General features: G+C 38.7%; 1 protein-coding gene across 2 annotated transcripts in view; it reads left to right on the forward strand.

Annotated features, from left to right (window-relative positions):
* Positions 1-3,955: 3,955 nt before the first annotated feature.
* The window catches only part of PLA2G4A (phospholipase A2 group IVA), a 160,465-nt gene continuing 137,138 nt past the window's right edge, over positions 3,956-27,282 (forward strand). For both annotated transcript variants that reach the window (XM_039257200.1, XM_039257201.1), the window contains exon 1: positions 3,956-4,029. The gene's annotated coding sequence lies outside the window, so the exon portion shown is untranslated. The remainder of the gene's footprint in view (positions 4,030-27,282) is intronic.

The following is a 27,282-nucleotide window of genomic DNA, read 5'->3' on the forward strand; positions in this document are numbered from 1 at the left end:
TGTAGTCTATGTTTTCTACTGAGTATTAAGTCATATTAATTGTTGACTGTATGACCCATTCCAATTGTACAATATAAATCTACAACTTGTGACAAAATCTGAAGGGATCCTGATTTGATTTTCATTTCCTTTTTTTTTAATTTTTAATGTTTTATTTCTGACAGAGAGAGAGAGAGAAAGCATGAGCAGGGGAGGGGCAGAGAGAGAGGGATACACAGACTCCGAAGCAGGCTCCAGGCTCTGAGCTGGCTGTCAGCACAGAGCCACATATGGTGCTTGAACCCATGAACCGTGAGATCATGACGTGAGCTGAAGTCGGACTCTTAACCAACTGGGCCACCCAGGCGCCCCTTTCATTTTCTTATCTATAAGAGAAAAATACACATTTTAAGGTATAGTAGGAGAAGTCAATAGGGACTGAAGAAAACTGTGTGTTAGGAGTCTGGCAGTAAAATGATCTAACTTGTAGGGAAGTTTTTTTCTGGGAATGAAGCCTAGGGTGATGTTAAGAGGGGTAAGGAGATGTGGGGGTGAATCCCACACAGCTGAAAAAAATGGTTGAACACTTGCTGTGAGATAGTATGATGTACTAGAAAAATTGTCAAGTTGGACAGACTTGGATTGAAATCCTGACTTTACTGCCAATTTTCCATGCTTATGTAATATTAGGATTCCAAATAAAGATGATAATGCCTAATTTTATGATTATAGTGAATGATGCTCCAAACGTAGTAATAAATACAAACTACCTAGCTCCTTATAGGCTCTACTTAAAGAGTAACAGTGATATTACTAGTGTTTTATTTGTTATAGTTCTGTCACTATATTAAAAAACATTAAGAAGGAAAACATTTAAAGAAGAGTAGTAATAATCTGCCTAACATGTTCAATTAAAAAATAATAATTAAGAGAAAATTATTGCTTCCATTTTTCAGGTCAAAATGTTGATGTAAAGTATGGCTATAGTCAATGTATATGAAAAGTACACCCCTAATTTATAATTAGCTTCATATTACCAGGAATTTTACTAGCGTTGGTGGGGGGAGGGGAGAGTAGAAAAACGAAACTTACTCTTTTTTAGTAATGATGAAAATGACAGCAGCAAATAGAATGTTATCTCAGTGTCAGATTTCAGATATTTTTGAACTCAAAATCATAGACAACAAATTCAACACATATTGTTTGAGCTCCTAATGTCATGCATACTTGGGGAATGGGGGATAGGGTTGATTAGAATGAAGAAGGCTTGTTTCCTGTCATCACAGAGCATAAAATTTTTTACTTCCATGGCCAAGCATAAAACAAATTGACTAGTGCTCACATAAATTTTATTTTTCAAGTGGAAAGATATTTTTATACTGGAAAGGGGAGTGGGTGGAGAAGTTTTCCAGACAAAGTGGTAATTGAGTTAAGCTTTGCAGGATGAAAATAATTTCAGTGGAATTTAAGGGAAAGGTGTGCAAAGAGAATTCTTTTCTGTGTTGAGAGAAAGATGAGGGTCAATTAGCTAGATTCCAAAAAATTCACAGGTAAGAATGTCTTTGATTTTCTTTGATTTGGGAGTTTTACTAGCTTGATTGTATTAGTACTTAAAGACAGGAATGGCTCCTATGAATGATACTCTCAGACATATAAGTAGTAAGAAAACCAGCTTATTATTTTACTATAAATATAGTTGCAGTATGGACCAGAATACTCAAGCATAGCAGTGGACAAGAGAGACATATTATTATGAGCAAATCGGTGAACAGTTAGAATCTTCTCTGTTTCTGTCTGCAATCTGGATTAGACTTTACTATCAATTCTCTTAGCACTCTGAGTATCAGTTAGCATACTGGCTAATTGTTTTCACTGAATGTATGCATTTTACCACAAATAGTATCTCATTCCTCAAGTCCAAGCTCATAGGAGACAAATCACTTTTGTACAATTAGAGTCCAGGAGAGGTGAAGTGGAAGTTGTAAAAAGAGAATAGAAAGCAACTTCATATAAAGGGAAAAACACCAATGATAAAAACATCAAGTTCTTTTCCATTTTTTGAGCCACGAGTTTTGACAAGTAGGTATTTCCTTGTTAATTAATTCAGCCAGGTTTAGGACTGTTCCATTTGCTGACTTATGCAGTGCTAGTTATTATTAGACCTCATGATTCTCAGTCTAAAATTTTAAGATGTTGATTAGTAACAAATGGTATGAAGCTCAATGACTAGTAATAATGCAAAAGGAGGGAATGGATTTAAAGAGGCTGCTACCACACCTTCAGTTTCAGATGGGTTTCACCTGTAGTCTTCCTAAATGATCTTCAGTGATCACAGGCCCAGGGAAGAGGGGTCTTCTAATGTAATTGGTGCTACAGCCTGAGGCAGGCTATGAATGCAGTGTCTCTCCCACCTAAGGTGGAGGCGGAGGTCCTTGGAGCTTAAATATAATTTTGGAGGGGCACCTGGGTGGCTCAGCCGGTTAAGCATCCAACTTCAGCTCAGGTCATGATCTCAAGGTTCGTGGGTTCGAGCCCCGCATAGGGCTCTGTGCTGACAGCTCAGGGCCTGGAGCATGTTTCAGATTCTGTATCTCCCTCTCTCTCTGACCCTCCCCTGCTCATGCTGTCTCTCTCTCTCTCTCTCTCTCTCAGAAATAAATAAAACATTAAAAAAATTTTTTAAAAGAAATTATGTTCTTTCTATAAAATGTTGCAAGAGAGCTAGGAGAATGTGTTCAGTATTTGATTAAAAGCAAAACTAGAAGGTCCTGCATTTGAAAACAAGATATACTACATGAATATGAGAATCTTTAAAGACACTGATCCATTCTTGTGGAATTTGGATCCATTTGAACAGTACACCTTATTACTGTGGTATGGGGTATTTGAATTCCTATTGCCAATTTGTAATTCAACGCGATTTGATTTTTCCCTCTCTATCTCAACATGTGTATTACAGCCTAAATTTACACCCAGTTATCCTAAATTTACACTCAGTTATCCTAATCCTAATTTTACACTCCTAATCCTAACAGGATTCATTCTAATCCTAAATTTATACTCAGTTATCGACTCAGGTGTTTTGAGTTTGGGGAGGAAATATTTGAATAGATGATATACTTTAAAAAATATATTTAGTACATTTTATTTCGTTTTAAAACTAGGTTGACTTTTATTATATATCATATATATGAAGTTTATATTATATATAAAGGTAATGGGATACCATGATTGTAATAAATTTACCAAATTAGAAGATTTAAAAATGTGTTAATTAATAAACCTATAATTATCTAACTCAGTGATCTAACTCAATGGTTATATCATATGATATTTTTCCATTGCATTTTTAAAAATTTAAATCCAAGCTAGTTAACATATAGTGCGTGTTAGCAAGGCAGAGATGTTGGGAAAGGAAGAGGACGGGATAAATGCAAAGGTAATTAGTTAGTCGAGACCTGAGACTTTCTTGGAATTGAAAGAAGTCCATTTCTTCTTTCAGGAACAGATGTGTTCCTGAAATTAACTAAAGTGGTTTTCTATTATTCATCTTCAAAACGTCCACATTTTATATTTTGGATTTGTTACGAACTTTGCCTTTTTAAAGAATGCAAAAACGCTCTAGGTTATTCATCTTTTAAATTTTGTTCTTACTTGTTTGGTGGGGCGGGGAAGAGGAAGCAGTAACTTCTTAAGGACAAGACGTGCTTCCAGACACATACACACAGACACACACAGGAGCATCCATATGGTTTCGGATCAGTTCGCTTACATATTATTTAAGCGTGTTTTGGAACTTCAGGCTCCTGGTTCTGAGAAGTTAACATTTACATTTAAGATATCCGCGTCTTCGAGAACACAGCTTTCCCTCGCTTCCTCTTTCATTCCACCTTAAAACAGCTGTAAAGACTGAAGGAAACCAGCCCACATTTTAGCCCCGCCTACCAAGGATTGGACTTGAACTTCGCTGAAGTCTGGGCTGAAAAAGGATCCTGACAGAAAGCTAGAGGCATAAAGGAGCCTGAAGAATCTCTTGTAACTCTGGGAACAGTAAGCAATATATTTACTCTTGCCCCGCTCACTTCCCTCCCCTACCCTCCTTAGATTTTAGTTTGTGTCTTACTTGGAAGGGAGAAAGGACGGACAGAAACCTGCCGTCCGCTGCTTCACGAAGTCTGCGTCTCCTCTGCCTTTTAGAAAGGAGACACAGATCAGGGAACTTAATTTCTTTCTCACTAATCCTAGCTTGCTTTCCGGGGTCTCAAGGCATGGGCGAACGGGACGACAAGGTGTTTCCCTTCCTAAGAACCCCCAAAGAAAGCGAACGTTCTGCGGGGGAGTGAGGTGGCTCTAGTTACAGCTCCACGTGATGCCTCCCCGAGGTTACCCATCCCGGACTAGAGCGGCGTGCTGTTTGACAGCCCTAATGCTCCTTAGCGATCGAGTTTGTGGGCTCAGTTACGTTTTAATTCAAAAAAATAGTCATTTCGATTACTTAAGCAAAGCGTTTCTGGGTTTTTCATATGCCGCAGTGTTAAGCGAAAAGAAAGACAAAGGAGTTGTAAAACCACTGGTATTCTGATTTGCCCTTCCCTAAGTTATTTGACGTGCCAGGAGAACAGAGCTGGATACTGTAAAGGTTTGGAGAAGATAATAAAGTTAAGCTTTGAGTGCGGATACTATTTTGGTAATTTCGTTTTAGAAAAGGCAGCTAAAAAAAGGCATTTGGCTTTGAAATAAGAATGGCTGACCCTATCTAAATCTCCTAGAATTTATAATCATTGGAGTGTTAAAAATAATGACTTACGTCTCAAAAACTAGAACAAGAAACGTTGGTCACACTGTTTGATGATGTAAGCATTTATTCAGCTAAGGTGGATGGAGAATAGATACTAGAGGCACCTCATTTGGATGGGTGTCAATTCTTGGTTAGGATATTTGCATATACAACCCTTTGAGTTCAAGGAGGATTTGTGTTTTATTTCCATTTGTTTCAGAAATTTGGAATTGAAGCTGAAGAGATATTTGCAGGGAATCATAGTGAAACAACCCTGTTAAGAATTTGAAATTTTTATTCCAGAGGCTCTAGATCCTGCCAGTCAAGTTTGATGCTGGGATAAGAAACAAGTATTTGCTTCTTTCACTGAGCCGAGGAAGAGTTAAATTTTAAATTAAGCAATAATTGTGAAATGCACAGAGAAGTGTACATTCTGCATTTGCTCAAAGCGGCTTTGCAGACTTCCTGAAAGGGAAGCACATTTTCTGAAACAAGAAGCTAAGAAAGTTATTTAATAATTTTCCTCTTCCTACTTAAACACCAAGGCAAAATACCCCAATAGTGACTTAACAATCTTTTTAAGATCGTGAGTCACTTTTGAAGTATTTTGCCTTGGTGTTTAAGTAGGAAAAGGAAAATTATTAAATAGATTTCCTAGTACCTGATAAAAAGTTCATCCCATAGAGATAATTTGGCCTGTGTTCTTAGCCCATCAGTGTCTTTCCTGGTGTCACTACTTAGAAAGCAAAATCAGAAAACCATGTCATTTGTATATTAAAACATATGTTCCAGGAATAAAAAAGAGGAAGACAGAGTTAGCTGTGTTTCCTTTTCCTCTCAAAAGCCTTTTATTTACCTTCAGTGTTTCCCCTTCCTCTTGCTTGCAGGCTTCATAGCTCTAGTTTTTCTCAACTTTGTTTTTTTCTTAATTTTTTAAATGTTTTTTCTTTTATTTCTGAGAGAGAGAGAGAGAGTGCGCGAGAGCGAGAGAGAGCATGAACAGGGGAGGGTCAGAAAGAGAGGGAGCTATTGAATCTGAAACAGGCTCCAGGCTCTGAGCTAGCTGTCAGCACAGAGCCCGACGTGGGGCTCGAACCCATGAACCATGAGATCATGACGTGAGCCGAAGTCAGATGATTAACTGACTGAGCCACGCAGGCACCCCTTAACTTTGTTTTTTCAGATCACAGACCCTTTCACAAATCTTGTGAAAGCTATAGACCCTTCCCCCAGAATAATTCACATATGCTCCTCCAACATGTACAAATTGGGAAACACCATTAGGAAGATCACAAACGCACCGAAACAATTCCTGTCACATACACATGTAGTATTTCTTACAACCTTGGAGTTTTCTGCTAATATCAAATACTTAGCAAATCATTTCACTCATAAGAACTGTTAAACAGTGAATACTGCAGTGCCCTTACTGTCATTCATTCATTCATTAATGTTCTGGAACTCTAAGCAGTGTGGTGTAATGGAAAAAACTACTCGTCTGAAAACCAAATGACTTAGGTTCTATACTCAACCCCAATAATAATTAACTGTACATTAAGCTTTTCATATTTTCTGTAACCTCTGCTATTTTTAATTGTTGAAAGTAGTAAGTAAAACAAACAGGAAAATAAGATACAAGTTATATTTTATTGGATTATAGGATGTCTGTATTTGCTGCTTCTATTCCAAAATTCCTCAAGATATTTCCCAGCATGATTGTTTTATAATATTTTTATTTATTACCAAGATAATTCATACTCACTGTTTAAATTTCATTAAATAAAAAAAATTGCAAAGGAGGAAAGGAAAAAATTACCTATAATCCCCTCAAGGGTTATTTAAAAAATTTTTTTAAATGTTTATTTTTGAGAGAGAGAGACACAAACACAGAATGAGCAGGGGAAGGGCAGAGAGAGAGGGAGACACAGAATCTGAAGCAGGCTCTGGGCTCTGAGCTGTCAGCACAGAGCCCAACATGGGGCTTGAACTCACAGGAGATCATGACTTGAGCCAAAGTCAGACTCTCAACCAACTGAGCCACCCAGATGCCTCTCTTCGAGCGCTATTTTTAAAATGGCATTCATTCATTTACTCAGTCAACAAATATATTTAACTATTGTGCATCAGAACAGAGACAAAGAGACAACAATTCATATATATACCTCTGATTATACTTCTAGACATTTTTCTATACATACACTCAAATGTACATTTTACAAAATTGTGATTACGGTTGCTAAAAGGTAAGCTGAGGTATAACAAAAATTTTAAGAGTTTATCTGAGCAAGAGTCAAGTGGAATGGGACAGCACCAAACAGCAGGCTCTTCGAGGAGGGACTTTTATGAAGAAAGAGTGGAATCAATGTAATGAAATTATTGGTTGGCTGTGGTTTAAAGCCTCGTTGGCTGTTTGTGATTGGTTGCCCTTAGGTTTCAATATGTAGGGTTAGTTTTCAGACTGGTTTGGATTTGGGTTTGCTTATGTAGGCCACCAAAGCATTAGTGTCACCTCATCTAATGGCCTCCTATTTCACTCATTTAACACACTATTCTTGCTATTTTATAACATGCTTACCTCTCAGGCATCAAATTGTCTGTTAAAACATGATTTTTTATTCTCGTGTATAAGCTTGTATTCATTCATATCTGAAACAAATATTATTGAATCCCTACTGTGTGCCAGGTACTGGGCAAGTAATAGCTATCTACCCGTGAACAAGAGTGCTTCTCACCAGGATGTAACATTTAGTCTGTGGAGATGTTATATTGGCTGATCATTGATTGTTGGATATTCAGGTGGATTCATTTTCTACTATTATAAATTATGTTTCAGCAAAGACCCTGTGCATAAATGTTTGTACACATCTTTGTACTTCCTTTGGATAGATTCTTAAGCATGTACACCCAGGTTTTAACAAAAGTTCCATCACTTACAAGTTGTGAGATCATAAGCCAGTTGCTTTATCAAAGCGCTCTTTTCTCCACTATAAAATAGAGTAATAGTAATAATTGAGTGTTTGAAAGATTCTCAAAAACATTCCAAAAAATTTCATGGAATGTTAGCAATTATCGTTGCCGTTTGGCTTGAGAAAAATTCTATCAACTTAGAAGCAGTATGCAAGAGTAGAACTTCCCTCTGCTAACACCGTGCCATCACTTCTATGGGACAAACAGCAATGAATCCAAAAATTTAGTTGTTGTATGAAAAATGGTATCTTTGTTTAAATTTACATTTTTTTTCAGAAATAAGCTTGGGCAGTTTTATAGTGGCCACTCATGTGTCTTTGTTTATGGGTTGCCTCTTTCCGTGTGATTTTTAAATCTTTTATTTTTCAGTTTTAATTTCTAATATGGTAAATATCAATAGAAATAACTCAAATAATGAAAGGCTTTCTTAAAGGTCCTCAATAATTTTGAAGCGTTAGGGGTCTTAATATCAAAAGTAAACACTAAACTGGAAATACAAATTCTAGAACTATTGCTTTTTGCAGTTTTGGAAAATTGTTCTTATTGTTGCCTGAAACCTGTTCTTTAAAAATGGGTGAGATACATAGAAAAATGAAAGAAGGTCATTTTTATTCTCAGAGCCTATCGTAGTCTACAGAATCAGAGAAGTTGAGGAGGGTTCAGAGAAGTGGGCCAGAACCCTTGTAGAATGTCCCACAGCTCCAGGAATATCAAGCCTTGTTAATGTAGGGAAGATGAAGACTAAGGGGTACATGATTCTTTATAAAGGTCTTGTAGGAATAATAGCATCCATATGTGTCAAGAACCTATTTATTTATTTTAATTTTTTTGAATGTTTATTTTTGAGAGAGAGAGAGAGAGAGAGACAGAATCCAAAGTAAGCTCCAGGCTCTGAGCTGTCAGCACAGGGCCTGACACGGGGCTTGAACCCACAAACCTGACGAACCGTGAGATCCTGACCTGAGCCAAAGTCGGCCGCTTAACCGACTGAGCCACCCAGACACCCCGAGAACCAGCTGAGAGAAAATGAATTTATTAGCATCTCTTCATCTCCTACGCATTGATGATTAGGGCAATAACAGTTGGGGGAAACCAAAGGTTAGTTGGTCTGCAGTCCTTTCCAAAGAAGACCGTAACTAGAGCAGACATTGTTCTCATCCTTTGATACTTTCACCTGTCTGAGAAAAAAGAGATGCACCAAAATTTTGCTACTCTTGCTTTGTGAGTCTCGGTGTTTTTGATCCTTTCTGATTCTCAGTCCACCTTTACAACCTTCTTTGAAAGTGCAATTTATCTCCACTTTGTACAAATACCAATTTTAATTTATTGAAACTAAAGGGTAACCCATTTGTAGACTTTTTACATGTATTTGGTTCAATATTATGCAAGTATTGAGAAAAGAAATTTAAAGCAATTAGGTAAGAATTTACAGAAAAGCAGTTTGGGGAAAAGGGCCTAAAGATGCATACAGTTATAAGGACATGCTGTACAGACACCTGCATCTGTAATTAAGGTTTATTTTTTTATGACTTTATTTTATTTATTGATTTAGAGAGGGTGTATAAGCGAGGGAGAGGGAGAGAGAGAGAATCCCAAGTAGGCTACATAGTTCAGAGCCAATGTGGGGCTTGAACTCTCGAACTGTGAGATCATGACCCGAGCTGAAACCGGAGTCGGACACTTAATCAACTGAGCCACCCAGGTGCCCATGTAATTAAGATTTCTAAATGTTCATCAGTCCCTTGTTATATAGATCACAAACCTCAAACAGGTATTGTATTCCTTTCCATTCAACTGTCATGAAGAAAAGGCAGATGAATTCAAAGTTGATGGAGGTCACAAATTTAGATGTTAAAAAGAGAAAACTCTAGAGTGTGTCTGTATTTCATGACACAGTCTTCTAAATCCCTGCTTTCACTATGTAATGAGAATTCATGTTCAGATAAGAACTTCAAAGTACTGTTAGACCCTTCATCCTTAGAAGAAGATGGTAGTAACATATTTTAGGAAGATTCCACATAGCAAAAATTCTCATTTAAAGAGATTTCTTGGTTAGTTAAAAATGTAATTGCAAACTATTAAGATGGTTGCTTATAGTCTACCACCTGGTACTTACTTTTTGAGGTGGTGTCCACCGAGGATTTATGTTTACAATTCATGAAAGCTCATAATACTTACATGGGATTTTTTCCCTTGCCCTTATCACTAATTATGTCTCTGCTATCAATGAAAAGTAATAAAAGAATCAACTTTGTGAGACTTTTTCAGTGTTTGCAGAAATTCTTCCTGTTGACATTATTTACTTATTTAATTTTAAAGTTTATGTATTTTGAGAGAGTTCGCGAGAGCAGGGGGAGGGGCAGAGAGAGAGAGACAGATTGAATCTGAAGCAGGCTCCATGCTATCAGTGAAGAGCCCAATGCAGGGCTCAGTCTCACAAATGAGATCATGACCTGACCCAAAAATCAAGAGTCAGATACTTAACTGACCGAGGCACCCAGGTGCCCCTAAATTATGTTTTAGATGGACAAATTGGTTTAGTTGATTAATACCTTCTGAACAATTGTCTGAATGAAAAGAACTCTCTTAAATAAGTTACAATTTTCTGTGAGGAAAATACTATTTTATTAATATAATATATAGCACTCCTAGAAAGAAGTAGGAGAAATATATCATTTTAATACTTAGAAAAAGAACAGATATTAAAGGAAACAATTGAGAAAAATCTGTGCTCTCTCTCTCACTTAAGAAATTTACATGTTGAGGGGCACCTGAGTGGCTCAGTAGGCTAAGCATCCGACTCTTGGTTTCAGCTCAGGTCATGATCTCACAGTTTGTGAGTTCAAGCCCCACGTGGGGCTCTGTGCTCACGGCTCAGAGCCTGCAGCCTTCTTTGGCTTTGTGTCTCCCTCTCTCTCTGCTCCTCTCGTGCTCTGTCTCTCTGTCTCTCAAGAATAAATATTTTAAAAAGTAATTTTACTTGTTGGGTTAAAAAGAAGAATCCAGATGCTAGTATCAACCAGGAATTGGTGATCACTTGGCCTATATGCATTTACTCCTTCACCAATTCAGGAAGTTTTAATTCAGACTGACTACATGGTAGGCACTGTGATCCCTGTAGGGCAGACCTGGGTGAATAAAGCAGGTGTGGTTAATTCCCTTTTGGAGGAGAGAGGCAATAATTAAGTAGATAATAAACAGATGATGAAGGAAGCAACTTGATTCCGACAGTTGAGAATGATCTGGGGAGGAGAAGGACGGAAAGGTTTCACTGAGGTGAAGCATAAGCGTAAGCATGGCTGTGAGGGCTGAGAAGCCAAGCGTAGGAGGTGAATGGAGAGAGGAGGGTGTGACTCACGCTGGAGGCTCTATGCAGAACACTGGTACCTGAGCCTGCGAAGAAACAACCAAGAAGCTGGATGGAAAACCAGGGACTGAGGTGGTGTCGTGGGTGCAAAGGAAGAAAAGTGACTTCATTTGAAAACTTGGTCATTAGTGAACTTAAGCACAGTTTCGGTGGAGTGGCGGGGACAGAGTGGGAAGGAAGTGCACATGAGGTGGCCCGTGGATGGGAGGTGGAGACTCTGGGGACACGGATGCACTGAGCAACTGGCCCTCTGGAGAAAGCTGTTGGTAAATGCAGTGGAAACATGGAAACGTGAGGGAGGAGGAATATGAACCAGAGGGACGGACTTCTACAGGCTTGCTCCTCAGGTCATCCAGGAGAAAGTCATTTTGATGGTTCATAAAAGAAAGGTATGCCTATGAGTACTTACGGAAGAGAGAGGGCTTTTGTGTCCCAAGAGCCACTTGTGGGGTCAGGTCTCTAACAAGAGGAGTTCTGCTTCTTCTGTGAAGGAGAACAGAAGTCAAGTGCAAGCATGGGGAGTTTGCTGATTTGGTGGTGGGAAGATAAGAAACTTCCCTCTGGTTCTGTTTTCTCAGTTGAAGGGAGATGAGGTCATGGCTCAGAGAGGGGGTGGGGGATGGAGAGAGACAAGTCAGAAGAAAGCCATTTTCTAGAATGCGGATGCAAATTCACAAAGAAACTTAGATGCTGTGTAGTGTCCAGGGCCTCTTTGAATGTCGAGAATGTGAACCGAAAATAAAACCAGTCTGCCAGGTTATGTGGTTTTTTTCTCCAGCTAAATGCTAGGAGCAAACCCAGAGAAGTTAGAATAGCTGAATTCTTCTAGAGTGGGAGTTTTGAAAGCAAGCAAGCAAGAAAATCTGGAAGTCCTTAAGATGAACAAGCAGTACCCTGAGCAAAAACACAAAACAAAAGCGAAACACCTCAAACAATGCATAGAAATTCATGAGCTTACAGAATACAGATCCTTTATCTAAGTTACAAGTTGGCTTGATTTCCTGCATTTGATAGGAAGGGACTGAATCTTTGTTGCTTTCACTCTTGTTGGATTCTTACCTTTCCAGTTGCCTGGACTGGATATACACTTTGAGATGTACACAAGTCTCAACGCCTTTACCTGCTCCACGAGCCACCATGCTGGGCTTTCTCCTCTTGTTCTAGTTTCTAGAACTGTTGTTTTCATTTTAAATTCTGATTGTCGAACAGTTGCGGCGCCTGCCTTTATTGGGTGCCTAGTTAAGTTCTTGTGTCTGCCTTATATCACACCCCTCGGCTTTCCTCAGCTTTTGCTTACCTCTCTAGGCTCCTGGAAGCCATCAGTGCTCCCTCAAGATAGGTTAGTGCTTTATAGAATTTGAACCATTACAGCCCGACAGTATAAAGCTGGCTAAAACAGGTAATAGCAGAATCGACCATCATAAAAAGTGTTTCTTTTCCAGTGTTGCTATTAGGATGTTCTTCTTTCATCAACCCGACATACATACATCCTTCATTTTGCAACTAAAAGTCATTTCCTATTCTTTTTCAATCCTTAGAGCTTTGCAGAACAGCTGGTTACTATCATCAACATGTTTTTTTTCAGGAATGAAAATCATATTATTGAAATATTGACTCATATTTCTTCAAAGTTTAGAAGAAACTCTTGTGTTTTTTTTTTCAAAATTAATTAGACTTTTTTTTTTTTTTTTTTGGTAAATTCTCATAATATTAAAGTGCTTTAGTTTTACACTAAGGATGGCTGGGCACTTCCCCGAATGGAAGCGATGAGTCTGTGTGGGTTAAGCCCAGCAGCATGTGGAGGAGGGGAAGCTCTTTGCCGTCAAATGTGCTTAAGTTTGCATCTGGCTTGGACCTTTCCTAGATGCACTGCCTGCCACTCGAGATTCTTCTCTGGCCTCCTTTCTTCCTACCTCAGTGAGACACGCCATGAATTGGAAAGTCTTCTGTACTTTATGCCTGGGTTCTAGCCATATTTGTTAGGCTGTGGTTTAGATGTAGGTATCTAACTTCTTCCTGTCCGAAAATGAAGGGGATCATCTGCAAACTGAAGGGGAGAGTGTAGCACTGTTTTTGTTAATTTCATATTTTTTACAGGCTCACTGGGAGGGACATTTACATCACGAGCAGAGAAGCTCAATAGACCTATTCTTATGGATTCTACTAACGTCCTTTGTACTGTTCTCTAGCTTGTGGATCAAAGGTTGAGAACATGTAAATTTCCTATTTTGAAGCAAACGGCGGTGTTTCTGGTTTATTCCAACCTGTGTTTTCTACATGCAACATGTAAACTTTCAGGTTGGGCTTGCACGTTCATTACGGTGCTAGCAGGGGTGGATAATACAAAAAAGAACTTAGCGTTTATAAATTGTTTTACCCTTTATGGTGCTATGAGCTCTTCTGTCTTCAAAAATTTTACATTGAACTTTAGAACTCTCTGGGTACACTCCACAGGAGAGGAAGAAAGCGTACTGCAAGTCTCTGAAGCATACATACATAAACATTACATAAGGGGTCTACTAGACCGCATAGACTCCATGCATTTTGAGAAAATCAGTTTTCTTTGTAATCCAGTGTATTTATTTCATGAACTTTGTAATGTCATGCTGCACTCAGGGGTCAGCTTTCCCAGATAGCCAGAGTGGGTGGTCCATGATGCAAAAAAGATCAAGAACTCCTGAGGGTATTCGCTTCCAATGCACATTTACACGGCTCTTCATCCTTCAAAAGACTGGGTTACCTGTTTATTTTAAAAGTGAATTGCCATTCACAGTATCTAGAAGCACATTTCTAAAGCTTCTTACAACCTGAGAAAAGAACAGTGAATTTGAATTCCTATTGCATGTGACACAGTCCAGGACCAGTGGAATGCTCATCTCCAGTCTCTCGTGGTTTGACTTCCTGGCAGGACCTGGGATGGGTGGGTGTATAGCACCCCTTATCTTCCACGGTCCTGCTATATTTATTTGTCAACCTTTTCCATTTCAAGATCACAGTCAACATCCACATTTTAACTACCTCACGAGCTGCCTGAAATAGTTATTGTGTTAGCGGAAGAGTAAAACAAACCCAAAATGTTGATAATTTCATTCAGTAATAAAATGGTTCTCATGAAACATTTAAGCCAATATGACGATTTTCCTGGGGGTTTTCCCTAGACTGTTTACTTAGAAAAAAAAGAGATGGCTTTCCCTCCTGTGGCAATCTGGAGTACGTCATGAAAAAAAGGGCAGCAATTAAGGAGGGAGTGGAACCCTCAACAAAACATAAGTACTCCCTGGGGGAGCATTTTTGCAAACCGCCTGGTCTGGAGAGAGAAGGCTGTGGAAGTAAACGTGCTTCTCAAAACATTCTCTTTTTGCTGGCATTTTGTGTCACATCGTTCGGTATATCTAAGAAGTGGGAACGCCAAGGGCATTATTGTAGCTATGTCTTTTAATAAAAGAACGTTATTCTAGATCTTCTGAAAATGAACATAATATAGTTAACTCTTGTCAATGTGGTATTATTCCACACTCGCCTATGTGGGAAGAGGAATTTTCTTTAAAACAGTCCATCTCGTATTCGCAAATAAACCTCTTATAACTATAATTCAGATTTGGAAAAGTGTACGAGATGAAAGTGACTCTTTTAAAACTTTATTCGACCAACCATAGAGATTCAGGTTTTCATTTCCCTCAAGTTCATATCTCGAGTCTACTTTGAGCCACCAAACAATAACTAGGCAACTTCAGATTTTGGTCAAGCTAAAATTTACATATATATCCTTTTTACTTTGGATACATTTCCTTTTTAGCCTAAGTATGTGAAGGACAGGGAAGAGGAGGGGATGTGATAGGGTAGAGAGAAAGAGCACCTGGTTGAGAGTGAAGGGCTTGTTCAGCTGTTTGTCCTACTGGGTGAACTTGGCTAGTGTAGGGGAGGCAAAATTTCTTTCTACCCTTCAAGATTCTTCCAGCTGGTCTTAGAATTAAATTATTACAAGACAGATTAACAAGAGAAAAAAACCCGAAGTTTAATTATGTGTGCATAGAAGCAAGTCCTAAAGAAATGACCAAGGTAGGGAGTTTTTATACTTTTTAGGCAGAGACAATAAATCTGGGAGAGATAGGATGAAGAAAACTTATGTTTAGGTGCTTTAATTGGTAAGGAATCCTAAACTAATTTGGGCTGGAGTACTAGATTAGTAAAAGTAACAAAGATTGTTCAGATAGCCCTTTCATCTCAGAATTTCCTATCTTTGTGATAGGGCTGTCTCTTTAGCTTTTGGTCCAGGGAGGGTACCTTTCACACAGGAGATTTATTTCCTGCTTTCTGGAGACAAAGGTGGGCGTGAGAGGGTGGGATGTGGAGGTCAGAATGTTCTTTGTGCATTGGCTGTTTCTTAAGTAACTTTCATTTAAAATAATCAACATGCATGGGGCGCCTGGGTGACTCCGTTGTTTAAACGTTCAACTTTGGCTCGGTCATGATCCTGCAGTTCATGAGTTCCAGCCCCGCGTTGGGCTCTGTGCTGACAGCTCAGAGCCTGGAGCCTGCTTCGGATTCTGTGTCTCCCTCTCTTTGCCCTTCCCCCACTTGCATTCTATCACTTTCACAAAAATAAACAAACATTTAAAACATTTTAAAAAATGAAAACAACAAAAACTTAAAAATTAATTAATTAATTGACATAGCAAAGTGACACGTTTTGGAGCAGTCGGCCCTTCGCCCCTGCACTAGGTTTGTTTACATCTTTAGGCCTCAGCTTATGCATTTGTACAAAGAAGTTCTGCCAGGGTGGTGGTTGTGCATATTTCTTCCAATTTCAAAATGTTGTGCCCTTAACATATAATGAGAATGGTGGCTTGGTTTGGGCCACCTCAAGATGAAACCATGGAAAATAACAGAAAACCAGATAGTCTAGGAAAGAAAAGTTGAAAACTGACTTCAGGGTGACGCAACATTCTTGCTTTGTTTGCAATGCAGCGTGCGAAACTGGGCCAGCCAGTTTCCTTAGCCCTTGCAATAGACAAGTTCATCGGGATTAGTACTTCCCAGGTGTGAAGTGTGGAATAAACTGTTATGTATTGTTTCATTTATAGAGTATGTGTGGATGCGCATGTGCCCCTGTGGTGCGTGCATGCTCTTTAAATAACCAGATGAGGGAGGCTGGCCCATTTAAAAAGGTATCGTGGCCTCTCCTCTTTATCACATCCACAGTTCTCCTTTAGAAGCATTTTCTGACACATCTGGACCTCTCTGGCTGACCATGCCCCTTCCTCCTCACACACCATATTTCTCCCTTAACAACTGTAGGCTTCTTTATTTAGCCACTATGTTTGCATTATTGGTGTGTTTTAGACTAAATTGTGCCCACCGTCCATTCATGTGATGAAGCTCTAACTTCCACATCTCAGAATGTATTCTTACAAGAAGAAGAAATTTTGACACATGTAGAGCACAAGAGGCATGCGGGCATAGAGGAAAGACCATGTGAGGACACAGGGAGAAGGTGGCCATCTGTAAACCAATGGGAGAGGCCTCAGAAAAAACACAAACCTGCCGACAGGTCGATCTTAGACTTCCCGCCTCTAGAACTGTGAGAAAATAAGTTTCTATTTGGTTAAGCCACCTAGTTTGTGGCATTTTATTAGAGTAGCCCTAGCAAACTGATACAAAGTGCTTCTTCTATCATGCCATCTGTCTGCTAAGATTCTCTCACACGCGGTTCCTTGTTGTGTGATGTCTTGGATTTCTGCCTGTCCTTTTAGGGTCTTTTAGGGAGTGGCAGAATGGTATAGAAAGTTAGAATTTGATATGAGGCAAAGGGTCAGGATTCTAGGGCCATATGACCTGGGGAGAGTTTCTTAGTCTTCCTGGAAGACAGAGTTCTCTTGTTGAGCAGGGTTGGGGGGACTGTCTGCATCAGTCTGAGTTGTCAATTAGGCAGATCACTTAACCTTTCTTAAGGTCTTTTCGGTTTTTTTGTTTTGTTTTGTTTTTGTTTTTATCTCCAAAATGGCGATAATAATCCCTCTCTTGTTACGAAGATGAAATGAAGTGGTGTATATAAATCACTTTGCACCATACATGGCACCTAGGAAATGTTTAATAAATGTGAACTTTTAAAATTAAGTTAGCATCTCTGAGATGCCTTCCCATTTGTCATTCTAGAGTCTATGAATAAGCTTTGCTTCCCCTTGCTTATTTCTCAACACGAGCCCTCATCTATGGTTTTCCCCAGCACCCCATACAAATTCCCACATTTGTTCATTTATCTTTTCAGTTAATAGTAGTTGAAGGATCATTTGGGCCTCAACAGGATTGCAGGGGAAGGAGATAGCACTTCTCTCATGTTGGTCACAGTGAGGGGAGGCATACACTATATGTAATGGTAATGTAGTGTGTAACGGTGTGGTAAGAGATGTCAGGAAGAAATGCAAGGGTCCTAATCTAGTAGGATAAAGAGATAGTAAAGATGGTAGATAAAGAGATGGTTTACTTCAGAGAGTAAGTTTACACAGAACCTTGAAGGGCAGGCAGAGACTGTCCTGTAGAGAAGGTGTGACGGCAAGGGTGCAGCCCCAGGCAAGCCTAAGATGGGAGAGAACATCTCCACTGTGGCTGGGGCTCACTGTTTAGGTCCTTTTCCCAGAGAAAGTGTTTCCATCTCCCCTATGTCTACATCTAAGCTTGTTCAGGATTTTGAATACCAGCCGATTCACCTTCTCCATCAAGCCTTTTCTATTTGAAACCACCCTGACACTTTTTCTTCTCTGAAACTCTAGTAGGAATTCCATATATACTTATTTGTTTAAACAATAAACCTTCAATAAAGAGATTTGAGAGATAAAGAAGCAGTACCAGAGACCTAGGAATAAAACCAGAGAAGAAAAAGTCAGTTCAAAAGGAATAGCATGGACATTAGCGACAGAGGCTGGGTGTTTATCTGTGGGATATGGGACACAAATTCTAATTCTTTTCCTGGCTTAGGAAACAGACCAAGGTAATTAATCTGTACCTTTGTATCTGGTGGCATGCTTTTAGATTTCCTTGAGAACAAGGAAATTCTCTTAACAGGTTTTCTGTGCTAAACTGAGAATATTGCCTGAGAGACATTTCTATCTAATAAAAAGCCACCCATTTACTTATCTTACTTCCTGCTGTTTCTTTATTTCTCTATGCCTGTTGATGATAGCGAGCTCTTCGCTTAGCCTGGGTTTTAAAAAAGCTGTGTCAAAATAATCTGGGATTTCAAACTTTAGTCATGCCGTTGTAACTGTGTATCAAGGATGGTGATTATGGGAACAATGGTGCCCTGCCCTTTTTGCTTTTGGAACCCCTTTCTGGATCCAGTATAATGGGGAAAGCTTTGAAGCAGACAAGTTAGTGGCTTGTGTGTGTGTGTGTGTATATATATATATATATTTAAAAATAGTTTATTGTCAAGTTGGTTTCCATATAACACCCAGTGCTCATCCCCACAAGTGCCCTCCTCCATGCCCATCAACCCCCTTCCTGTCCCCCCACCCCCATCTGCCCTCAGTTTGTTCTGACATTCAAGAGACTCTCATGGTTTGCCTCCCTCCCTCTCCCCCACCATTTCCCCCCTTCTTCTCCCCCTTGTTCCTCCGTCAAGTTCCTCCTAATCCTCCTATACGTGCAAACATATGGTATCTGTCCTTCTCTGCCTGACTTATTTCGCTCAGCATAACACCCTCAAGGTCCATCCATGTTGCTATATTTTAAAATTTTTAGCAGGTCAGAAACAGCAGTAAAATCTCTATAAAACTCATTGTTGGGTACGAAAAGGTACACAGTCTTTGTAAGAGGTGCTTAATGAATTTGCCTACTTGAATTTCTATGAAATTTCCAAAGAGCCAAAGGTGTCTCAGGAAATTGAAGCAATCGGGGCAGGGGGGGGGGGGAATGGGGAGGGAAGCACCACTTTCATAAACAACAACAATAATTACAAATGATGATTTTGTGTATTTATGGCCCTCTAGGTACTGTGCTTGATGATGGACATGCATTCTCTCATTTTGTCATCCCTCTGCCTCTGTGAGGTGTGGGGGCCATTTCCCCCATTTTACAGATACGGAAACAAAGGATAAGGATCCTTCAGTCAGAGAAAAGAGATGAGCTTGAACTTAGATCAGTCTGGCTCCAGCAGAGAAGCCTGCCTCTAGCTTCATGCTGAGCCCCTTAATACCTCCTCTATTCTGTTACACAATGAAATGGAAGCACAGAGAAAAAGATCCTTTGCCTATCCATCTTTCCTCCAGATGCCACAAGCGTAGTAATGGCCCCTTCTTTTCTTGTTGTCCTCACACTGTGCAGGAAAGAAAATGGACATAGCACTCTAGTCTGTTTCTGGTTCTTGTTCACTTTTCCCAGAGAAGCCCATCTTGCCCTCACAGTACAGCTAAAAGGGTTTTGGACAGACCACACACTATTAAGCCTTCATGGAAAGCCAAAAGTTGCATTGCAGGGGCAAGTATGTTAAAAAGCGTATCCAAATTTCCCTCTCACTAGTGTTCAGGAAGTTTCTAATGACCAGGCAGCCAAACAAAACAAAACAAAACAAAACCCATACTCACCAACACTGGTTATTCAGCTTAGTTATAAAAGATCCCCCCTTCCCCACTGGTTCATGAGCATTCATGATAATGGTTGCGTAACTTACTTGCAGGAAGATTTCCAGGATTGAGCCAGATGTGGGGGGGAAAAACATTTTCCCAGTGTTTAATGTGGTGAGCTGTACAGAATGCCTTAATTTCACAAAAACCTAAAATATCTACTACTACTATGAGGGGGGAAAAAGGATGAAAGAGTTCCTATTTGTGACTGGAATTGAAAATGTTGTCACCGTCTAACAATAATGACCAGTAATTTTATCCTGAAGAAAGTAAACCTTAGTCAGTTTTCCCATATGACTCTTGTTACTTCTTTAGAACTTTGGAATGAAAATTGCACGTATAAATTAGATCTATCAAAATGTATTGGGCTTTTTAAGTAACTTCTTAAGTTTGAAATAATTTACGATAAGAAATGACAAAAAATAACACAGAGTTCCCAAATACACTTTACCCAGATTTCCCTAGTGTAATTTTGCATAACCACAGAACATGATCAAAATCAGAGAACTGACATTAGCATAAGGCTATTAACTAAACTACAGATCTTATTTGCATTTCCTTCTTCTTTTGTATGTAATAGATTTTATCCAGTCTGACAGCCTCTGCCTCCTTCACTTGAAGGATAACTTTGTTGGATATATTTACATTGTTAAGAGTTTTGTTCTTTGAGCATTTTGAATACGTCCTCCCCCTTGCCTCCAAGCCTCTGTTCTAATGAGACGTCATGTTTTCATCTTATTTTGGTTACTTCACACCCGATGAACCTTTTTTCTCTTGTGACTTCCAAGATTTTGTCTTGGGTTTTCAGCAGATCGACAATGATGTGCCGTAGTCACATCAGTGTACATCTCTCTGTCCTTATCCCACTTAAAATTGGGTGAGCTTTTTGACATGGTTTTAATAAAATGTGGGGAATTTTCAGTCATTATTTCTTCAAATATTTTTTCTTTCCTTTTTTTCCTCTCTTGTCCACAGAGATTCCATTTACATGTGCACTTGTATACTTGCTGTTGTCCCCTCAAGTCTTTAAGGCTTTGCTCATTTTTCTCCATTCTTTTTATTTTTCTTTCTGTGATTCAGATTACATAATTTCTATACCATGCATATATTTTTTAAGTTCACTTATTTATTTTGAGAGAGCATGTATGCCACATGCCAGGGAGTACAAGGACGAGATCTCAGAAGTAAAGTATCTCAGAAGAATTCACCAAGGCATCTGTTTACAAGAAGAAAGAATCAGCTTTAATATGTACCAAGCCCAGGGGCGCCTGGGTGGTGGCCTAGTCGGTTAAGCGTCCGCCTTTCGCTTAGGTCATGATCTCGCGGTTCATGGGTTCGAGCCCCGCGTCGGGCTCTGTGGTGCTGACTGCCAGCTCAGAGCCTGGAGCCTGTTTCAGTCTGTGACTCCCTCTCTCTCTGACCCTCCCCTGCTCACGCTGTCTCTCTCTCTCTCTCTCTCTCTCTCTCTCTCTCTCCCTCTCTCCTAGAAATAAATAAAAATATTTTTAAAAAAATGTACCAGGCCCAGAGATCACAAAGCCTGCTTAGGATAGTACAGTGAAGTAATAACTTTGTTGTTGTTGTTTTGCTTCTGTATCTTTGCCAGCCTTCTCTGGCCATGAGGGGTTAAAAACCGGAGTTCACAAGTTAGAACGGTTAGACTCTAGGCAAGGAGGGAGAGAAGTCTATGACCTTACCTTTCCCTATAGGCTCTAGTTTGGGGAGGTGAAAAACTGCAATTCTAAATCAAGCTTAATTTGATTGAATATATGGTCCTAACATTTTAATTTCTAAATTGTATATTTTTTTTAATGTTTTCTTTATTTCTGAGAGAGAGAGACAGTGTGGACAGGGGAGGGTCAGAGAGAGAGAGAGAGGGAGACACAGAATCTGAAACAGGCTCCAGGCTCTGAGCTGGCTGTCAGCACAGAGCCCGATGCGGGGCTCGAACTCATGAACCATGAGATCATGACCTGAGCCGAAGTTGGATGCTTAACCGACTGAGCCACCCAGGCACCCCTAAATTGTATATGTTTTAACAGAAACATTCTGAGGCTGACTGCAGTTTCATCAATGTTGGAGAAGACTAGCTCTGGATGGGTTTAAAGAGCAAATGAATGTTGCCCTAGAATTAAATGCCATGAGTTTTGTTTGTTTAATATTTGTTTACCTTTTAATTTCTAACCGAATAAATGTGAACAGTTAGCTATCATAAACATAGTTTATGCCTTTAGCTTTAATATTGGGAGTGCTTCTATCCAGGTCTTGCTGCAGGATACAGTAGTAACAGTGGTGGCAAATAGGGAGTGAGCACAGTGATTATGAATGGAGTTGCTAGAAATGACAAGAGGAAATAAAGTTGCTGATACCGAACTTTGGGTGCAGGCACACATTTCCTGTAAACATTTTGAGTACTAGTCTCATCTGTTCTGAAATACCAGTTCTGCTTTTTTGTAAAAAAAAAGAGAGAGAGAGAGAGTGATATTTAACAACCCTTGATATTAAAAATAAGAATGAAAGAGAAGGACATAAAAAGAGTGTGGGGATACTATTCTGTAAATCTCCTTCATATATAAACTTGACAGTGTTTATTATTCATCCATTCATCTATCCAACAAATATTCATCCTGAACTTACTATATTTTAGGCACTGGGCTAGGCATTAGGGATACCTCTATGAATAAGATAAATGCAATCACTGACTTTATGCCCCCCTTAGTATTCTCAGGAAAGGCAGACATTATGTAAGTTGAGTGAAAGTCTTGAAGGAGAAGTACAATGTGCAAATGGAATTAGTAAGAGGCAGATTAGACATAACCTGAAAGTTATGGAAGGCTTCTCTGTAGAAGTGACAGTTAAGCTGAATCCTGAAGAACGGGTGACTTGGCCTCCCCTCTCTTTCCAGCCTCTCCATTTACTAGTCATTCATCTCTCAGTTCCTCAAGCTGGAACATTATATTCTAAGGCCACTCCCTCCCACCCCTCCAAAGCTAGCTGTTTTCCAGAGATCAGACCTCCGATGATTCTCTAGTTCTGCTTTTTGCTTTTTTACATAATTTTATACACCTCTAATTCTCATTGCTTCATTTATTTCTTAGATTATTTGTTTTCTGACTGCCTTCTAGAAATGAGGAAAGGGAATGTAATATATCTAACTCATTCACTTTTGCATCTCCAGACCCTGGAATAGTGCTTGACACATACAAGTTATGCCTTAAATATTTGTTGAATAAATGGATGGAGAAAAGTGGTCTGTTACAGCTGAGTGGACAAGAGTATGACACCATGGCTATAGCATAGAAAGAAGAAGGAAGGATAGTGGGATAAGACAGAGGAAGTTGACAGAAATCATTGTGAAGTCATGGGACCACTAATTTCAAACTTTCATTAGTGGATCATGAAATCAATTCAATGGGCTGCTACCAGATTTAAACATGTGAAACAGAATTAAAATTGGGATGTACTGTTCTTTGTAAAACTGTCAAATCAAATTTGCTTCCATATTTTATTTATATATGTATGCGTATACATTTGAGTATTGTGATATAAAAAGGTTTTCCTACAATGGTTTGCCATGAATAGGCATGAAAGCCACACAATAGGTATGAAATTGAAAGATTTCTTTTTTTTAATGTTTATTTATATTTGAGAGAGAGACAGAGCATGAGCAGGGGAAGAACAGAGGGAGAGGGAGATGCAGAATTTGAAACAGCTCCAGGCTCTGAGCTGTGAGCATAGACCCCAACTTGGGGCTTAAACCCACAAACCGTGAGATCACAACCTGAGCCTAAGTTGGACACTCAACCTGCTGAGCCACCCAGGTACCCCATGAAATTGAACGACTTCAAACTTTAGCATAAAAAAATAGGCAATCACTGAAACTATTTTTAAATTTTATTTATTCACTTTGAGAGAGAGAGGGAGAGATATTGAGTAGGGAGGGGGAGAGAGAGGGGAGGAGGACAGAAGATCCAAAGCAGACTCTGTGCTGACAGTAGAGAGCCTGATGCAGGTCTCAAACTAAAAAACCATGAGATCATGACTTGAGCCGAGGTCGGACACCCAACCGACTGAGCTACCTGGGCACTCATAAAAATATTTTTATAAAGGGGTAAGTTTCAAGATTATTTTCCAAGTCTAGACATTATTCATAGAGACTGTTGATGCTTTTAGGAACATGTGAATATGAAGCACCAGGGTAGACTGCAGTTATTGCCACCACTAGGTTACCTTATGTTAACTGAAGGCAGAAGCTGTGCCTTAATCACCTTTGCATTCCCAGTGTCTAGCACAGACCAGGTAGATGATCCCTCGTGTAAAACTACTGTTTGTGAATTGAAAACCTGTAGAGCAGCAGATGCTCTTTTGCTATGTTACTGTAATTAGTATTTTTTTGGTGAGAATAACTACCATGGTCCTGTTAATATTTCAAGGCTCCACTGTGGATAATACCAAGTAAAAGGTCTGTAGGGTTACAGTTTCATGGTCTGGCTCTCCATTTGCTTCCCAGTGCTTTGCATAGTACAAAGTGTATTACAGGTATAGTGTAGGTATTTGTTGAATGATGAACACATCAACATGTTGACTTTCCAACAATAATTACAGGAAATGGTACATCTTTCACAGTAAATGTATAGTTATTAGTCTATGTAACCTTGATCTTAAGAAGGAAACTTACAACACAAAAGCAGTAAAAATGAGTATTTCTGTAAAAAGTCAAGAACTCAAAAAAAGGTTATAAAATATAATAACATATACCTCAAATATGGGGAAGAGAGAAGAAAAGAATGAGTTAAAACTGGAACAACCATCAACTTAATATAGACTGCTATATTCAGAAAATGATATATACAAACCCAACAGTAACCATATATCAAAAAGTACTAATAGATATGCAAAGAATAAGAAGAAATTTAACTCCAAATATATGACTAAATACAATCAACAAAACATAAAGGAGAGAAAGACAAGAAAGAATCTGAGAAAAATCTTTAAAAACAATCACAAAATAAATAATGAAATGGCAATACATATTTATTAAGAATTTCTTTTAATGTAAATAGACTGAATGTGCCAATCCAAAGACATAAGGTGACAGAATAGATAACAAACAACACCTATCTAAATGCTGCCTACAAGAAATTCACTTTAGACCTAAAGACACCTGAAGATTGAAAGTGAGGGGATGGAGAAACACATGTCATGCAAATGACAGTCAAAAGCTGGAATGGCAATACTTACATCAGACAAAATAGACTTCAAACTTTTTTTAATGTTTATTTTTGAGAGAGAGAGACAGAGTGTGAGCAAGGGAGGGGCAGAGACGGAGACATAGAATCTGAAGCAGGCTACAGGTTCGGAGCTGTCAGTACAGAACCCAATGCAGGGCTCAAACTCATGGACCACAAGATCATGTCCTGAGCCAAAGTCGGAACCTAACTGAATGAGCCACCCAAGCGCCCCCAACAAAATAGACTTTAAAACAGAGACTGTAACAAGAGACAAAGAAGGATACTGTATAATATTAAAGGAAATAATCCAACAAGACATAAAAATTATACATATTAATGTACCCAACATAGGAGAACCCAAAAACGTAAAAAAAGTTTAAAAAGTTTACCATAAAGGAACTAATCGACAATAATACAACAATAGTAGGGGACTTTATCACCTCCCTAATATCAATGGACAGATAATCTAAGCAGAAAATCAACTGGAAACAATTCCTTTGAATGACACACTGAACCAGATGAATGTAACAAATCTATTTAGAACATGCCATCCCCAAACAGAAGAATACATATTCTTTTCAAGTGCACATGGAACATTCACCAGAATAGATTCCATATTATCCCTCAAAACCATCCTCAACAAATTCAGTCAGTTTAAAGCCATACCATGTATATTTTATGACCACAACACTATGAAACTAGAAGCCAACCACAAGAAAAAAATCTGGAAAGGCCACAAGTACATGGAAGTTAAATAACATGCTACTAAATAATGATTGAGCCAGGAAATAAAAGCTACATGGAAGCAAATGAAAATGAAAACACAGTGGTCCAAAACCTTTGGGATACAACAAAAGTGGTTCTAAAAGGGAAGTTTATAACAATACAGGCCTATCTAAAGAAGCAAGAAAAATCTCAATCTAACCTTACACCCAAAGAAGCTAGTAAAAGGACAACAACCAAAATCTAGAAACAGCAGAAGGAAGGAAATAATAAAGATTAGAACAGAAATAAATGATATAGAAATTAAAATAATAGAACAGATCAATGAAACCTGGAGGTGGTTCTTTGGAAAAATTAATAAAATTGATAAACCTCTAGCCAGACTTATCAAGAAAAAATAGAGAAGGAATTCAAATAAATAAAATCACAAATAAGAAATGAAAAAATATCACAGATGAAAAAGGAAAAATACCCATAGAAACAAACAATTATAAGAGACTATGAGGAAAGAGCATGCCAACAAATTGGACAACCTAGAATGATGAATAAATTCCTAAAAACATATAAGTTACCAAAACTGAACCAGGAAGAAACAGAAAATTTGAACAGACTGATAACCAGCAAAGAAATTGAATCAGTAATCAACTCCCAACAAACAAAAGTCCAGGATTTTATCAAACACTTAATCAAACATTTAAAGAAGAGTTAAGACCTATTCTTCTCGAGTTATGCCAAAAAATAGAAAAGGAAGGAAAACTTCCAAACTCATTCTATGAAGCCAGCATTATCCTGATACCAAAACCGGGTTAAAAAAATCACTAAAAATGAACTGTAAGCTGATCTACCTGATTGAAAATCCTCAATAAAACACCAGCGAAGTGAATACATTAAAGGGAAAAATCATTCCCCATGGTCAAGTGGGATTTATTCCTGGGTTATAGGGGTGATTCAACATTTGAAAATCAATCAACATGATATATCACATCAATATGAGAAAGGATAAGAATCATATGATCACTTCAATAGATGCAGAAAAAGCATTTGACAAAGTGTAGCATCCATTCATGGTAAGAACTTTCAACAAGTGGGTTTAGAGGGAACATACATCAACACAAAGGCCATATAGAAAAATCTACAGCTAACATCATCCTTGAAAGGGAAAAAGACCTTTTCCTCTAATGTCAGGAAGAAGACAAGGATGTCCACTCACCATTTCTATTCAACATAGTACTGGAAGTCCTAACCTCAACAATCAGAAACCAAATATTTAAAAGGCACACAGGTAATGAAGAACTAAAATCTTCACTATTTGCAGATGACATGATACTATGTGTGGAAAGAAAAGACTCCAGCGAAAATCTGCTAGAACTGATCAATGAATTCAGTAAAGTTGCAGGATACAAAATCAATGTGCAGTACTGTTGTATTGCTATACACCAATAATGAAGAGATTTCTCTTCTGAAAGAGAAATTAGGAAAACAATCCCATTTACAGTTGCACCAAAAATAATAAGATACCTAGGAATAAACCTAACCTAAAAGGTGAAAAAATCTGTACTCTGAAACCTACTAAAATATTGATGAAAGAAATTGAAAACGACAGAAAGAAATGGAAAG

Source organism: Hyaena hyaena, unplaced genomic scaffold, assembly GCF_003009895.1.
Source record: "Hyaena hyaena isolate Hyena2069 unplaced genomic scaffold, ASM300989v1 scaffold_606, whole genome shotgun sequence".
In the NCBI taxonomy this organism is placed as follows: domain Eukaryota; kingdom Metazoa; phylum Chordata; class Mammalia; order Carnivora; family Hyaenidae; genus Hyaena; species Hyaena hyaena.